An 11,648-nucleotide genomic window follows, 5' to 3' on the forward strand; every position below is an offset into this window, starting at 1 on the left:
TGTCCATGGAGTTTTCCAGGCAAGAATTCTAGGTTGCCATTCTCCAGGCAAGAGTGGGTTGCCATTCCTTTCTTCAAGGAATCTTCCTGATCCAGGGATCGAACCCGGGTCTCCTGCATTGCAGGCAAATTCTTTATCATCTGAGTCACCAGGGGAACCTGTCCTGACAGGAATAGTTCACCATTTCCCTTGTATCATTAAAAGAAAAGCACTATGAAACAAAACTAAATAATTGTAGATACATTGTTGGCTTTATTTGTTTATTGTGCGCTAGAGATAGTGACTCTTTCAGTTGCTGTATATTCTAGGAGGGCTTAGGGATGTGTGTGTGTAAGGCATGGTAGTGAAGAATATAACCTAGCACTCTAATTTGGGGGAAAAGTTAGAGTTTACTCAGCAGAAGATCTGCCCATGTTATTGTAGGGTCCCCTTCACATGATGGCTTCTCTGGCGGCTCAGTCTGTAAAAAATCCACCTGCAAAGCAGGAGACTGCCTACAATGCAAGAGACCCAATAATGGAATACATCATGGGGGAGTTTGCCAGGACCTTGTGGTGTTTAAGAGTCCCCAGGGGCAGTAAAGGGCAAGGCTTTGGTCCTGAAGAGATTGTAGAAATTCAGGGAGTGAATCAGTGGAGAATATGAGCTGTGTTGCCCAAGTCTGAATACCTTCCTGAAGTCTGGTTGGGAGTACAGTGAATTTAGGGGAGATGGGGAACCTAGATCCTGTGGTTGGGGTAACAGGCTAACGGGCAAGCCCTGACCCATAGCTGGTGTGGGTTTACTGCTGTACCTTCTGTACGTCAGGTCTGGCTTAGCCATTAGGTCTGTTAGACAAGAAATAGTTACAGGAAGCTAAAGAAAATAAAGACGGCAGGAAAAAAAAGTTGGAACAACAAAATTACTTACTGTATGATTTAATGGCTACTATGCCATCACCTCATGGGAAATAGATGGGGAGACAGTGGAAACAGTGTCAGACTTTATTTTGGGGGGGCTTCAAAATCACTGCAGATGGTGACTGCAGCCATGAAATTAAAAGACACTCCTTGGAAGGAAAGTGATGACCAACCTAGAGAGCATATTAAGAAGCAGAGACATTACTTTGCCAACAAAGGTCCGTCTGGTCAAGGCTATGGTTTTTCCAATGGTCATCTATGGATGTGAGAGTTGGACTGTGAAGAAAACTGAGTGCTGAAAAATTGATGCTTTTGAACTATGGTGTTGGAGAAGACTCTTGAGAGTCCCTTGGACTGCAACCAGTCCATCCTAAAGGAGATCAGTCCTGGGTGTTCACTGGAAGGACTGATGCTGAAGCTGAAACTCCATTACTTTGGCCACCTCATGTGAAGAGTTGTTTCGGTGGAAAAGACCCTGATGCTGGGAGGGATTGGGGGCAGGAGGAGAAGGGGACGACAGAGGATGAGATGGCTGGATGGCATCACCAATTCGATGGACATGAGTTTGAATTAACTCCGGGAGTTGGTGATGGACAGGGAGGCCTGGCCTGCTGTGATTCACGGGGTCGTAAAGAGTCGGACACGACTGAGCGACTGAACTGAACTGAACTGATACTATCAAAATAATATTTAAAGGTCTAAAATCCTTCATTTAAAAATATTGTCGGTAAAGTCAACTTCTAAACAGATCAGCTGATCTGAAAGAGACGAAACAGACCAAATGGTAATCCAGATTTACACATTGAAATATATATATATATATACATAAGACAAATTTTGAATTACTGTGTTTAGAGCTTTAGCAGTATCTTTGTTCTTGCTGTTGCCACTTTCAACCTCAAAACCATGTGGCTTTGTAAAAGTCACGTGGACTCTGTTCATTGGATCCGAAAACATATCCTAGCTTTAACCTTCTACAAGTGTCTGATTCAGTGAGAATTTTGAAAAATTCCTGGGAAAGAATTTTGAGGTAAATTTGAAAGACTACCTTGAAAGGGATAGTGAATACGTGGGATAAATGATCTACTCAAAGGGAATATCATTTGTAAAGTTCAAGATAACTTTGTGATCCTTTTGTGAGTGAGAAGAATATGACATTGGTTATATTGCATGAAGGGAGTCTTTAACTATACCAGACTATAATAATTCTCAGTGAGTTTTAAATCAGTGATTATTTTCCAGATTCATTGGGAATATGGTCAAAAATACAAGTTAAACATATGGGTTATATTTGGTTACATTTAGTAGTCATAAGGTCAGAACATATTAGAAGAATATGTTCACAGAACATTCTATAAGAGCATCTTAATAAAATTATCAATTCATATTTTAAATTCTGAAATGTATCTACACATTAAAATTAACTTGTTAGATTCAAATGACAATTCTAATTAGACTATACTGACAATACAATAATTAATCTTGATCAAAATGACCGAAATTTGATTTTTTAAAATTGACTTCATCATTCTCTCATTGAATCTTGATGCCTTGAATTATAATTTTACAACTAGAAGGAAAAAATATTCAGCTAGCCCTTGTATGTTAAGTAAGAGAAAGAAGACCCAGAGACACGAGCTTCCAGAGTTTCTGTATGTAGAAAACAACAGAATCAAGACTAGAATGTAGATTCTTAGCGTGGAGCTCTTTCTTCTCCATCAACCACTTCATTTCTCTTCTTTCTATCAAAAAGCTCAATGCCCAGAAAATGCTATACCTGTGCTTTAATCGACTGTTGACATGGGTCAAAGCTCTTTTCCTTGCTTGTCTTTGATCTCATTTTCCACCAGTGCTCGTATTTGGTCATTATTTGTTTTTTTCTTTCCCAACCATGAGCTACTAATCAAAGCAAGTTACCTTCAATGCCACTATCTGTAGAGTTGGGAGCTCTTATAAATGTTTTATAATCCCCGAGAATATCCGAGTGAGATAATTATATTGTAACAATCCTTATGTGAAAATCAAAACAAGAGAAAAAATTACTTTTAAACATTTTTTTATTTTAAAAAACACAGAACATAAATTTTGCCATTTTAACTATTTAAGTGTATGATTCAGTGGCATTAATGACATTCACAATGTTGTACACCTATCACTACTATTTCTAAAATCCTTTCATCACACAAACAGAAATTCAGTACTTATTAATCAATAATTTCCCGTTTTCCCCTTTCCTCAGCCCTTAGTAATCTCCAATCCACTTGTTGTCTCTATTAATTTGTATATTCTGTTTATTTCATATAAGCGGAATTATTTAACATGTGTGTGTGTGTCCTTTTGTGTTTGGTTGTTTTGTTTAGTATGTTTTTAAGATTCGTCCATGTTGTAGCATGTATCAGAACTTCATTCCTTTTTATGGTTGAATAATGTTTCGTTTTATCTATGCACTACAGTTTGTTTATCTGTTGACTTGTTGATGGACTCTTTTTTTTAATCTTGTTATTATTTTTTTTTAATTGGAGGCTAATTAGTTTACCATATTGTGGTGGTCACACATTCACGTGAATCAGCCATGGGTGATGGACTCTTGATAATTTTTTTAAAGTAATAATGTCTTTCTCTAATATTACATTTATCTAAAACCCATAAAAAGTTAAGGCTCATTTGGTGTAGCTTTATATCTAAACTTTGGAAAGATTCTTGTTAAAAATGAAGCCATTACCACTATCAAACAACATTAAAAACTGATCAGTAATATACAGTGGGAAATAACTTCACATTTTCCATTAGGTGAGTCACAAGATTAGGCTACTACTAAGTCAATAATATTATTTAAATAGGTTTTATGTACATGTTAAAATGTATGTTATTTAAATGAATTTTATTCTAGTTTAGAATTATAACCATATAAAGACCATATGAGGGCTTCCCTTGTGGCTCAGACAGTAAAGAATCTGCCTGCAATGCGGGAGACCTGGGTTTGATCCCCGGGTCAGAAAGATCCCCGGAGAAGGGAATGGCTACCCACTCCAGTGTTTTTGCCTGGAGAATTCCATGGACAGAGGAACCTGGTAGCTATAGTTCATGGGGTGGCAGAGTTAGACACAACTGAGCAACTAACACTTTCACTTTCAAAGACAATATGTACTCTAAACATATTAAGGTCACAAATACCTTATGAATATATCATAAAAGTCTTTAATGCAAAGGCACACACACACAATTTTTCAGATGATATTATGGTTCATGGAACTCCAAGCCCAACCCTTGCAAGTATTGAATTCCAGAGTAAAGAATTCTAATCCTGATGGGATATTTAACCCAGTGTTCTAGGAGGTACAGATAGTTGCAAATGATCCTCAATTCATTCTTCTTAATGCATATTCCCACCCTTATAATGCTGAGAGAATTCTCATAGGCTTAATTAATTATCCTATGGTGGTTGTTTTGTTTTTCCGCTTACATTGCAATCATTTATAGTAAACAACCATGGCTTATATCCACTAAATTTTTCACACTCTCTATCGTGCATAATATTTTCAATAAAAGTTATTTGCTTTACATCTACTAGATAGTTTTAAATGGGGATGTAATACTTCTTTTGCATTTCCAATAAATGCCTTTGCTTTTTGAACAATGATACTTTAGCATCATACTTTATGCCTAAAAGATTGTTGTTTTTGTTTAGTCGCTAAGTTGTGTCTGACTCTCTGCGACCCCATGAACTGCAGCATGCCAGGCTTCCCTGTCCTAAAATATAGTTCACAATTAGTTGTTAGTTTGATTTGATCTTTGTTTTAGATTCTTTCTAAAAATTCTTTATTTTTCTTGGTGTTGTGAAAGGATGGCTTTCTATAATTTGAAAGGCAATGAAGAAGTCATGTGCCATATATTGTCTTTAGGAAGAATTATACTTGAACCATTAAGTATTACTTAGCTGATATTTTTCAATATGAGTTCAGTAAATATTTCTAATATTGTTAAGCATTTTAAAGTACTACCAAAGAGAGCAAGAAAGTGGTTTCAATACTTTCAGAGAAAAGTTAATTCACAAAGGAAGCTTGTGTTTTATGAGGCTTTCCTGAATTACAGAAATTAAAGATGGAAGGACCCATTAGGTCATTCAGTTCATTCCCTTAAGAGTGCAGAATTGCTCCCTGAAGAATATGCACTAGGGCTTTTCTGGAAAGGAAACATTAAAACTCAACTGCAATTGAGATAGTCAATTTGTAATTTATGCACAATAAAGGTTTTTCTCCACAGATATTAATACTACCACATATTTTAAAATCTGGCTAAAGCATTAATAAAGTGATTAGCAAAAGTCAAGGAGGCCATTTGTTAGTGTACTTCCTGATGAAATAAAAATCTCCTTAGGCAATTAGTGTGGAAGGAAATGAAAATGAACCCCCTAATTCCTCTTTCTTATGCCACCCATCCAAGGCTTTTCCTCTTTGTTCCCCAAAATACACTTTCAGTGTTCTGTAATTAAGGGGTAATGATTCCTGCTTGGGAAGCATCATGGACAGAAATTTTCTCTTCATTTTTCTTTTTTTTTTTTAATTTTTTTATTAGTTGGAGGCTAATTACTTCACAACATTTCAGTGGGTTTTGTCATACATTGATATGAATCAGCCATAGATTTACATGTGTTCCCCATCCCGATCCCCCCTCCCACCTCCCTCTCCACCCGATTCCTCTGGGTCTTCCCAGTGTACCAGGCCCGAGCACTTGTCTCATGCATCCCACCTGGGCTGGTGATCTGTTTCACCATAGATAGTATACATGCTGTTCTTTTGAAACATCCCACCCTCACCTTCTCCCACAGAGTTCAAAAGTCTGTTCTGTATTTCTATGTCTCTTTTTCTATTTTGCATATAGGGTTATCGTTATCATTCAAGCATAGTTTTCCCAAAAGCCTTTTAGAAAGATAGTGTGCAAAAATTTGACCAACCTCTAAACTCAACTTGTACAAGGATCAAAGTTGTTCATTCTCTTAGGATCTCAAAAATAGTTCTTAGCCTCAAAAATACCTTCTCATCTAACTACTATGGCACTTGAAAATGTAACCTTTGCATTTATTTCTTAGGTTAATTTTCCCAGCATATTTTTCATAGAATAGTCTTGAGATAATGGTCCTATGAAGAAATTTGGGAAATGCTGAGTATTTGATTTCCTCTCTTAGAGATGTATGATGTCTGACAATGACTTAAAGACTGAAAAACCCACAGTAAAGAGAGCTGCTTTAACTTTGAGAAGTCAAATATTTAACTCAGAGTTTTGTTGTTGTTTTTTTTAAGTTTGTGACCATCTATTAATGATCATGGAATATATTTTTGGAAAGCTGGCTTACAATTCTCTAGATTCTTTGTTCAAATTATAAATATCTTCTGTGGGGTAATGCTACTGTTTGTCTCTCAGAGATTTAATCTGTGGTATAAATCAGCGTATCTTTGAGTTTTCTAGTAAGTGGTATTCTAGAAGAATTGAAGGAATAACAGGGCAACAAAAGGACTAGTTTGGCCTTCCCAGGTGGCTCAGTGGGTTAAGAATCTGCCTACAATGCAGGAGACATGGGTTTGATACCTGAGTTAGGAAGATTCCCTGGAGAATGAAATGGCAACCCATTCCAGTATTCTTGCCTGGAGAATCCCCATGGACAGAGGAGCCTGGCAGGCTACAGTCCATGGGTTGCAAAGAGTTGGACATGACTGAAGTGACTTAGCATGCACACATGCAGACTGGCTATATTAGTACTAGACAGTAGATTTGAGACCAAAGAATATTTTCAGTGTTAAGATAGTCATTTCATAATGAAAAGGGAATTGATTCGTAACAATCCCAAATAATTACTCAATAAGAGAGCTTCAGAACACATGTAGCAAAAGCTGATAGAACTGCAAGAAGAAACAAATCCATAATTATAATAATAGATTTCAACACCCTTTCTGAATAACTGATAAAACAAGTGGACAGAAAGTCAGCAAGAGTATGGTAAATTCGAATAATACTACCGACCAAATTAATCTAATTAATATTAATAAAACAGTACACCCAATAACAATAGAATACACATTTTTCAAGTGCACACAGATTATTTACCAAGAAATTGAATTTTAAGAAATTTAGATTTAGATCTCATTTACTATTAAGATATTTTGTGCTTCACTTTTAAATCTTTGTTGCATTTCCATAAAAATTAATTTACAAGCATTTATTCTACTTTATTTTAGAAGTGAACTTTTCTAAACCACATTTTCTTTGGGAATTTTAAATGTAACATCCATAAAATATAGATATATACCTAATTAAAGAGATACATTTGGTATTTCAAATATGTGTCTGGCCTAAAGAAAAATGTTTCATACCATATTAATACCAAAGTCAAAACAGCAATTAATATAGAGTACTATCACCCAATAAAATCACCCAGTAGGTTGGAGCATGATTAATTTACCAAATATTAAAGACACTAATAATTTAGGAGTTAAGAACACCTTCAAAAAGATGCTATTTTACAAATGTCCTCATTTATTCATTTTAATTAATGTTTTTTGCTTTTGCTTTAAAACAACTGCTTAGAGTATCTCTCTACATTCTTTTGTCAAATACTGACTGCTGTTTTCAAGAGGCCTACTCAGTAGTCCAAGATTTAATAGCGTCTGCTTATCTACCACAAAGGTTAAAGAAGGATAAAATTGGCAATAGCTTGAAAGAAACAGGCAGAGTAGGGGAGTGAACAAATTTAGGACTGGGCTGGCTTTAATGTCACAAATTAACTTAAAAACAAACTTTCAATATTGTTCGGAGGCAAACTCCTTCAGTAAATTATGCCTGACACAGTTGATTCACAATGCTGTTAATTTCTGTTGTACAGCAAAGTGGTTCAGTTTACATATATACATTATTTTTAAATGTTCATTTCCACAATGATTTAACATAGGATACTTTTTAATTGGAAGATAATTGCCTTACAATGCTGTTAGTTTCTGCCGTGCAGCAATGTGGATCAGCCATAAGTATAACATATCCCTTCCCTCTAGGGCCTCCCCCCTCACACCGCATCCCACCCCTCTGGGTCATCCTCGATCACAGAACTGAGTTCCCTGTTATGCAGCAGCTTCCGACTCTGTCTGCTTCATCCATGGCAGTGTATGTATGTCAGTGCTACTCCTTAATTTGTCCAGCCTTCTCCTTCCCCCACTGGGTCCATCTGTCTGTTCTCTACATCTGTGTCTCTATTCCAGCCCTGTTTTTTATCCCTCCCCTCCAATCCAGGTTCAAAATACATTCACTTTTATGATGCAGTGTATGTGTATAGGAGCTGTGCATGGTTCAAGACATCACACATTTTCTACACTCTTATGGACATCAGTTTCGTCTCAAAACTCACCAAAGCATGATGATGTGATTTTAATATCTCTAAAGGCAAAGAAATTGAGGTGCACAGAAGCTCTTCAATTTATGTCAGTTTAGAAATTAGCAAGGAGCAAAGCCAGTTTTTAACCCAGATCTGCAGTGAACAAATCTAATGTTCTTTTCGTGCTTAGAGACTTTGTCCTCTTTTGGGGAGTGTTGTTTTTGTGGACTGCTCCTTTTAGTTCCACTGTAAACAGGCTTTGAGTCAACCAGTCCTGGGGCAAGTTCTGCACCAGTTACTTACTGGTTACTTGATCTGAGCTTCATTTATTTTTTTTTTTCATCTGAAAAGTAAGAATCATAAAACATATAAATAAATTAACTTACCTAAAGTTCTTATTAGAATACATGAGTCACAGAAAACAGTTTTATAAACATTAATACTCATAAGAGCAGCCAGACTTTTAGTTCCCTGATTTTGGTATCTCTGTGTTAATAAATAAAACTCTATATTAGATGTTGCAGATTTAGTCAAAACATCTAAATATTGTAATGCATGTCATTGCCTGTCGGGAAGTTATCAACATGTAAGAAATACATGAAGGTAATTTGGAGTCATTCCTCATAGAATATTTCTGAAGTTAAATGTTATTTATTAGTGAATCAGTCTTAAGAATAATATGTAATTATTGTGGAGATTTCTATTATGGTTGGATAATTACCTTGATAAAGTAAGAACTATTGTCTTATATTTTTTATCTTTGTGTAATTAGGGGATGGTTGAAAGACTGATCATTTTTAATTAATCAAGCTTATTTAGAGAATTCCTACATCATATATTAAGTGCAGAAACAATGCTGTCATTTATTTCACCCACTTTCCAAAGAAGCTTGTTAGCTGAGGATCAAGAAAAGTATATGACATATGTCATGAATAGTTGACATTTTAGTACCTAAACTTGTTTCTTATTTGTGTTGGCAATTCTGATTTTCTTCCTTTAATAGGTGTGTCATCAATTTATTATGATAATTAATGAAGATGTCCCAGGAAAAAAAAATGCTTTCCTGAAGTAGATGCTTTTTAAATACTAATAAATAACTTGGCTGTTTAAAATTTTCATAACAAATTTATCACATGCAAAAAGGCACCATAAATTATAGATACCCATCATTAGTAATGTATAGACCATCTGATGTCAGGCATATTAAATAGAGAGTACCTTAAAAGAGCCGTAGTTGCCGTGGTTGTATTGTTGACTGTTTGTAGCCATATTAAACATCTCTGTTTCACCCCAGTAATGTCCTACTTAGTCCGAGTATTTTTTATACAATTAGCAAGCAACTTGAAATCATTATCACTCTTAAATAGCATTACAAGGATAAGAGGCTATTAGTTTTGGTCAAGTGAAACTGGGTTGCAATGGGTTAACTGGGATCATTGCCTCAGAGACTGTTCATATCCTCAGACTTCACAGCCCTAGCAGAGGCTGGCTCTGTAATAAGTCTCATGTTACACACGGATTAGATTTGTAGAAATCCTGTAACTCAATAGGTACCTGCCTATTCTCTCCTGGCGTCAGCCTGCCTGCACTGCTTTGCTCTGTAGACATACCTGGCATTCCACCCATGCCTCTCACTTACTAAGTGAACTGGAGTCTGCCTACCAAAACATTGGGATATTGTTGTGAAGAAGAACATTCCCTGACAGACAAGTAAAGTGTGAAGTTGGGTTTCCAGTGATGCCTTGTTACCTTTCTCTAAAGCATACATGCTCCTCTTTCTAACCTCCTCATACCTCTAAGCTTAGTTGACGAGCTGCTATTTCCAGGTATTTGTGGGTAAAATGCAGTCACTCTCCAACAGTAAGACGGCGTTCTGGCTGTCTTTTCCTCCTCTCTTTTCTCTCCCTCCCAACTCTGGCCTCCTTGACCATAAGGCTTCCCCTCCCGACAGTGGTACCTTGACAAACATGTTTACGCTCAAAGGTGGTAAAACAAAACCCAGCACAGAGCACAACAAAAAACAGGCTTGGCACCAAATCCTAGAACAGTCAGTGCGCTGATTTCTGGGAGCCGTGCCAAACGCGATAAGCACTGCTATTTTAACACATATCTCTAGTTCTCAGCACAAATCATTCATTAAATAATTAGCATGTTACCTTGTTAAGAATCTTCCAACCTAAGGTAAGGTTTTCCTTCAGGAAGCACATCAGATTGTTTAGCATCTTTTTCTAATTAAGCATTAATCCCTCCCAGGAAGAATGAGTCACTCAAGCAAGTGAACTTGCAAAGATAAGGGATTTCTCTTTTGTAAACTGCAATTAACAGCTTTTAACAGCCAGCACTGCCTTGGTTCTCCCAGCAGTTGCAGTGATTCTGATGTGTTTTGTATTTTTTTTCCTTCTTGCTCCTTATGCAGCTAAACAAACTCAGGAAATGGAGACATTAATGACAAATGAGAGATGAGTAGTAAGAAATCCAAACCACACCAAACCAAGCAGAAACTTTGACTTACATTGCAATCCCACATAGCATCCTTCTTAAAGGAGATTTTTCCGATGTGTCAAGTAACGACACCCTCCTTGGGGACACGTATGACATTCTTTGTGACAGCTTGGTAGGTGCTACCTTTCACAGGTGCAAAACTTACCCCATCAGTTAAACTGTGTCACTTGCCCTAAGAATAAGTCCACTTTTTTTTTTTTGTTTGTTTGTTTTTTTCCTCAACGTGCTGGACCTCAGTTTCGATGAGGAGACGGTAGTGAGTTCTCACTCATTTTGTTCAGATTTTCCAAGGAATGCATGAGAGGGTGTCGTCATCGATCATAAGTCCACTTTTTAAAGACAAAAATTTACTTTACATTTATATTTGAAAGAAGCTTTGAAGAAGTCTTTAAGTCCTGCTGCTGCTGCTAAGTCACTTCAGTCGTGTCCGACTCTGTGCGACCCCACAGACGGCAGCCCACCAGGCTCCGCTGTCCCTGGGATTCTCCAGGCAAGAATACTGAAGTGGGTTGCCATTTCCTTCTCCAATGCATGAAAGTGAAGAGTGAAAGTGAAGTCACTCAGTCGTGTCCGACTCCTAGCGACCCCAAGGACTGCAGCCTACCAGGCTCCTCCGTCCATGGGATTTTCCATTCAAACACTTATTTCCGATGTTTGATAACAAAAGCAAAGATTAAATCTTCACCCTTCTTGTAAATAGCTGAATGGAGGACTTATGCTCTCTCTGATGTACCTGGTAATTCTAGAGTAGCAGTCAGACTGTTCCAAGTGGGCTCTTACACAATTATTTATTTATTGTTTGCATATTCTTATAGGGGAAGGCCATAAGCTATTTCTTTCCTGAAAGTTTTCATGCTTCCATGCTTCAGCATTTTCAAAGAGGATGT

The 11,648-nt window shown here is 36.9% G+C and overlaps 1 non-coding gene across 1 annotated transcript; it reads right to left on the reverse strand.

The window, feature by feature from the left end:
• Positions 1–10,989: 10,989 nt before the first annotated feature.
• On the reverse strand, positions 10,990–11,082 carry LOC122683982. Its single transcript, XR_006337890.1, has one exon. It is a non-coding gene; the product is annotated as a small nucleolar RNA SNORD116 (small nucleolar RNA).
• Between the last annotated feature and the right edge of the window lie 566 nt (positions 11,083–11,648).

This window comes from Cervus elaphus, chromosome 25 (assembly GCF_910594005.1).
Source record: "Cervus elaphus chromosome 25, mCerEla1.1, whole genome shotgun sequence".
Lineage (NCBI taxonomy): Eukaryota > Metazoa > Chordata > Mammalia > Artiodactyla > Cervidae > Cervus > Cervus elaphus.